Source organism: Pezoporus occidentalis, unplaced genomic scaffold (assembly GCF_034315485.1).
Source record: "Pezoporus occidentalis ecotype Australia unplaced genomic scaffold, CSIRO_AGI_Poc_V1 ctg49, whole genome shotgun sequence".
NCBI classification, from domain to species: domain Eukaryota; kingdom Metazoa; phylum Chordata; class Aves; order Psittaciformes; family Psittacidae; genus Pezoporus; species Pezoporus occidentalis.
The window spans coordinates 244,384-250,243 of NW_026915824.1; the positions used below are offsets into that span (position 1 = coordinate 244,384).

Sequence of the window (5,860 nt, forward strand, 5' to 3'; positions counted from 1 at the left end):
GTCTGTAACCTAGCAAATTGCTACAATGTAGGACACTGTGGATTACAAATGTGCATTAAATAACATATTGTTACAGAGTTTTTCCCCCCCTTAGGATGCACTCAACACTTTCCTCCTTCCTGTCTGACAATATGTTGCCATGCTATAAAAGCCCTAATGCCCATTTCAACGATTAGCTGTACATCAGCATTACTACTTCAAATCCACAAGTTTCACATCAAGCATTAAATGGGATGAATATTGATCTGCTAAAGAGGATTTATTTATTTCTTGCTCTATCCAAAGATCAACTACTAGCAGCTTTTGGTGGATCTGTTGAGCTCTCACAGCACAAAGCTACTGCATACATGACACCGGACTTGACATTTCAGTTCTGGAAGAAAACCAAACAGTAAATTCACTGCAATAATCCTAGATAAATGAGATGATCACTGGAAAAGCTGAGATAGTTAAGTGGTCTATCAGAAAAGTCCAAAGGATGATATTGAACTGCTGCTACATAGTAACCTCTCTCATGACAACATGGCACAAGATCACCATATCAGATGCCAGTATCATTGTCTTAAACAAAAGCACCATGTCTTCAGATTATCTTGGAACACTTCACAATTATGTTCTGAGCTGAAAACTGTATACTCAATATAAGTACAATCAGATACATATCATTATCACAATATTTACCCATCGATTCCTGTTTTGTTCTGTTCAGTCAGTAACACACTAATAACTGTATAAGGCATTCAAGAAATAGATATGTATTTCAGTCCTCCCAGCACAGCTAGTAGGTTTCTTGTAATGTTAGAACTGTCCTTGAAATGTTCTTTTTAGTGTATTTTGGTACGGATCACTTTCTACTCTTTGGCACTGATACAGTAGAAAAGCATACAAATGAGTTGAGGACTGCAAGCAGATTTAGAGATGAACCAGTGAGTTGCTTTGCCTTTTATACTCAAATGGCAAGGGCACAAGGGAGTGCTATGTTTTCACTAACTGATAGGGAGCATTTGAAATGCCAGTGTAAGAAGCCATGAAATTTTTGCTGTGCCACTTATACAGGAAACCGAAAAAGTCAGTCAAAACATTGCCTCAGTGCTATGATTTCATCAAGCTGTATCATTCCAGTAGCTAATAATGTCGTCCTAGTCATCTGCTAAATGTTTCAGTTTTATTTATCCGACTTCATCAACTTGCCTTTCTGAGAGCATATCATTTACAGAACACATGGAAAAGAAATAAAAACAGTGCCATACAATAGGGATATTTGCTACCATTAAACATTGCCTCATTTTTTGATTCTTCTAAGATCACAGTTCTTAAAAAATAAAAGAAAGGAGAAAAACAAAAAGAAAAAAAACAGGAAAAAAGCAGCAGCATGTTATCAAGAACAGATCTGAAAGCTGAAAACCAATGCTTTGTTTTGGTTGCTTGAACTCTATGAATTTCTAAACGGCCTTGCCACAGGTAGCACTCAGTTTAATTAGGTTTTTATCTGTAGAACAGTGTCTGCTTTGCCAAGGCTTGAGGACTTTGGGCCAGTTCCAAGTGTCAGTGAGAAAGAAACAAAATGTATTTCAACATTAGCCCTGCATTTAGACAAACACAAACCACCTCTCTTTTTTGTTTGTTTTTTTTTTCTTTATATCTATTCCATTTCATCTGTGTATAAAATAAACCATGCTTGTGAAGACAGTGGTGGTGAGATACGTCCATATGTATTTCAAACATAGAAGCTTGTATTATTTATAAACCATCCTAAATAAAACAACCCAAAACAAGTCTGAAAAGGTAATCTGAAATCTGTTCTGGATGATCTCTGCCTCGTTCAATCTCTTTAATGGGACATTACACAAAGTTTTCTCTTCCAATAGACTGTGAAAAAAGAACAAAATGAAACAGTATAACCGTGAGTAAATAATGACAGGAGAGACCATTTTATGTTGCCCAATGTTTTCAGGGTATCTATACCTGGAACACATGAAACGATAGCACATTCATATCTCCTGAGAAGTAAGAATCATTTTCCTGTCTTTCGTACTCTCATAACATGGCTGTCTATAAACTGCCTTCTAGGAACAGCATCTAAATTTGCAATGTAATTTGGTAAAAAGTTAATCCAAGTCACTAATTCTTTCCTTTTTTCCCACTACTAAATATAAAGATAATGGAATGTAATGTAAAAAAAACTTACATAAAAGGATAATGTCTATAAACTTTTCCATAGTTTCTTGGGAGTGGCTTTCACAAGGAAACAAAATCAAAGAAACAAAAATATTTGCTTAATTCTAGTTCAGTATTTAATGCTTCTACCTAACAATAACTCCTTTCTTCACAAACACTCTGTAACATAGGTCAGTCTGAAACAGACTGCAATGCCTGTGGTTTGAATATAACAGCAAAATTTCAGACATGGTGAAAACCCATATTCTACCTTTTATCCTCCCCGTGTCTTTTTCACATCCTTATGGTCATTTCTGCCTCTGCAACTTACTTTATTATTATTTTATATTAAAAAAAAAACCTAAACTCTTTTTTCTTCCTGCCCTTCCCCCTCCCCCAAATTCCTAAAATGTTGAAAAAATAGTCACATTTTTAAAATTATTTTATGGTGAGTTTTAAATCTTTTTTTTTTTTTTTTTTGTCTTTTTTCTCTCTCCAGGCTTGTTCATCTTTAGAGCACATCTAATTTGTATGTAATGAAAAGCAAAGATGCCATAAATAGAGACACTGGTCATCACTGCAATAATCACAGTCAAGGGTATGATCAAAGGCTGTCCTGCAGAGCTTCCACCAAGTAATGTGAGAAAGAATAGCAGTAAGCAATTCATAACAGCGTAACTTCCTGAGGCAGCAGCATCTCTCCAATGTGCTATATTATCATTTAAATCACAGATACTTTCAGAGGTCATATTTCCACACAAATTAACATTTTACCACCTAGTGCATGCATTCATGTTTCTCTTTTGGGACAAAACACCAGTTTATCTAACTCTACAGGTACATTAGGAAGTTTGTGAAAAATCAGTTTGTCCTGTCCCCCACCCCTAAAGAACTCAGGTTTTTAGGAATGATCACAACCCAAACAGGGCTATATGATGCACTCCATGTACTACATGCACCATGTGAAATACAGATGAAGATTTTGTTTTCTTTTAGGTATTGTTTTACAAGTCACAAATTCTAATACTACCTAACAAAACTCCTAGCCGCATAAAAAGATGCAATAAACCTCTCTAACAGTAGCTGATTTGTATGCAACATTGACCATAAGGGTAACTCTTCAGTAAACCTGAATCTCATATATAATGCATAGCAGTTAATAAATCATAGTAAAATCAGGTGGCTTAGAGCCAACAATACCCAACTCGTAATGGAAAGGGGGGAAAGATTTATAGAGAGACAGAGTCTGTCTGGATTTTGCTTTTAAGAGGCTCACACAGTGCAGTGGGAAGATCTTGCTGTGGTTTCCAAGCAGACACATCTGTGTCATGCTGACTCAGTCCTTCCCCCAGCATTGCCCCTCACTTACCCAAGGTGATGTCCCTTCTCTCCAAAAGCTTCCTTCTTTGACCATCCGTGGTTTCTTGTCTATCTGCTCCCTAGCATACGAGCTGGAAAGGAGAGAGATCACGATGAGATCAGAGTATTGTTCTGAAATTTCACAAAAACACCCCACACTAGATTTCAAACTTAAAGAGGAATACTTGAAATGAGCCTGTTGAAACTGGTTTCTCAACCCTCAAAAGCCATGCTACAAAGTATTCAAAGTGCCACATATTTCCCAGCTTTAAAATCCCATTTCATAAAAGGGAGAAAATGTACTTCAATGTTTGTAATGGGAAGAATGGGTTTTTTTTGCTTTAAGTAGCAAGGGCAAAAAAATCTTCTCAGTTCTCATTGGAGATCCAGGAGAGCAGGATATTAAAAGGATCTGGGATCTGCATGGATCTGAGAAAATATTTATTTTTTAAAAAAAAAAAAAAGCCTTTTCACAGCAATCAGAGGCCCTTATCCAGGCAAAAATATTAGTGCAAGATTAACACACAGCACCGCCAAGTGAAGCATACTTGCAGCTTCATCAGTAGTGTGATGTTAGTTACACATGTATAAAAGCCAGAGAATATACTTATTTCTTAAGAATCACATTCTGATTCTTAAACTGATTCTGATCCACAAAACTAATGCCGAAGTTACTTAGTTTTCAGGTACCTTCATGTATGTCATTCACTTTGACTAAGGGGAAAACACTTCTCTTTTTGGCTCAGTTATACCAAGTTTATGGTTGTCATTGCTGAGAGCACGCTGGCGGCTCAGGATTTGGCTTGGGAAAACTGCAGCAGAGTTTCTAAATCAAACTTAAACTCAATTCCACTTCCACACCCTAAAAAAGCAAACAACAAAACGTGTCTATTTATGCCAGGTTTTCTTCCTTTCTTTTTTGGTATTATAAATACCCGAGTGTCACACCAATACTACTCTACAAAAAGTTTTGAAAATCAAGAGCAAAGTAGAATTTGGAAATCCAACACACAAATAAACCAGGACCACCCTACCAAAATGAAAATGTAATTAACAGCGCCGTGCGGATTCGCCCTCTGCACAGAGGATAAGCCTTTAACAGGTACTTTTAGGGAGCGACCGCTCTTTGCGCACGCCGCCCTGAGCCAGCCCTCCCCGCGGCATAGCTCCGCTTCTGCCGTACGGCTGGGGCGGCGGGGTAAAGCCGATTTCTCCGCTTCCAACACACTGAGAGGACGGGGACCCGGGCGACCATTAGGGCCCGGCTGGCCGGGGGGGCCGGGCCTGGGCAAGGCCGTCACGGAGGCCGGCCCGCCGGCAGGTGGGCGCCCCCCTCGGGGAGTAGCTATGGGAGGCCGCGCCGGAACTCGAGCACCCCGCTCGCTCGCTCGCTCTCAGTTTCGGCGCTATTGACTCCCGTCCCCTCCGGAGCGGCGGTGCCCCCCGGGGCACAGCCCGGCCCATGGCGCTAGATGGCAGCACCCGCTTGCGGAATGTCGGGAAATGGCACCCGCCGCGGGCAGGGCCGGGCAAGTTGGCCTTAGGGAAGAGGGCGGCCAGTTCCCCGGCCGCGGGGGCCCCGGCCCCTGACACACAGCCCGGGCTTCAGAAGCGAGCTTTAAACTTCATCTCCGGCGCACAAGATACAACATGCGGTTGTAACAACACCCCAAGTAAGCATGGGGGTACACAAAGAAAATAATAACAAAAAATACCCCCCCCAAAAAAAAAAACCCACACTCAGACTAGGAACAAAATCACCTCGGGACAATTGACAGAAATAATGTGAAGTCTACTATTTCAGCAGAAGATAAATATTTAAGTATAGCCTACTGGCAGGGAAGGGGATGGGATTTTTTCCATTGACCTCTGTAGCAGCAGGACTGAGTTCAAAGAGTGGAGTAATACATTTCTCACAGCTTTCCTCTTGTGCTAGCTTATTTTTTACAAAACAGTTTCTTTCTTTTCCTTTACAGGACACATTACTTGCAACTTATTTGCTGTGTCAAATGGCAGCAATGATAAGTCCTTCAAACTGATGGCTAAAAGCCAGTCTCAATAGTATTTATTTAGGGATAAAAATAAGGAAATAAGACCTCTTAACATGTAACTCCAGTTTTTTCACTTTTTGTGTGTAGTTTAGTCCATTTTGCAGATTTTTGATGACATAGGGCAATAGCGCAGTTACAGATTTACAGAGCTTTCCATCTCTGCACTGCTTTGAGAAGGGTACAAAGTTAATTCACATGAAATAACCTGTATGTAAAACTGCCTTGCAAACAAATGGGCAAGCAACTTGTGAACTACCACCTAAGAAACTTTTGGCTGCTGCCACCCTGTCCTT

General features: G+C 40.0%; 1 long non-coding RNA gene across 1 annotated transcript; it reads right to left on the reverse strand.

The window, feature by feature from the left end:
* Window positions 1-240: 240 nt before the first annotated feature.
* On the reverse strand, window positions 241-4,465 carry LOC134172985 (uncharacterized). The gene is made up of 4 exons (XR_009968088.1): window positions 4,378-4,465; window positions 3,527-3,608; window positions 1,842-1,869; window positions 241-400 (listed from the first exon to the last, which is right to left on the reverse strand). It is a non-coding gene; the product is annotated as an uncharacterized LOC134172985 (long non-coding RNA).
* Window positions 4,466-5,860: the final 1,395 nt, after the last annotated feature.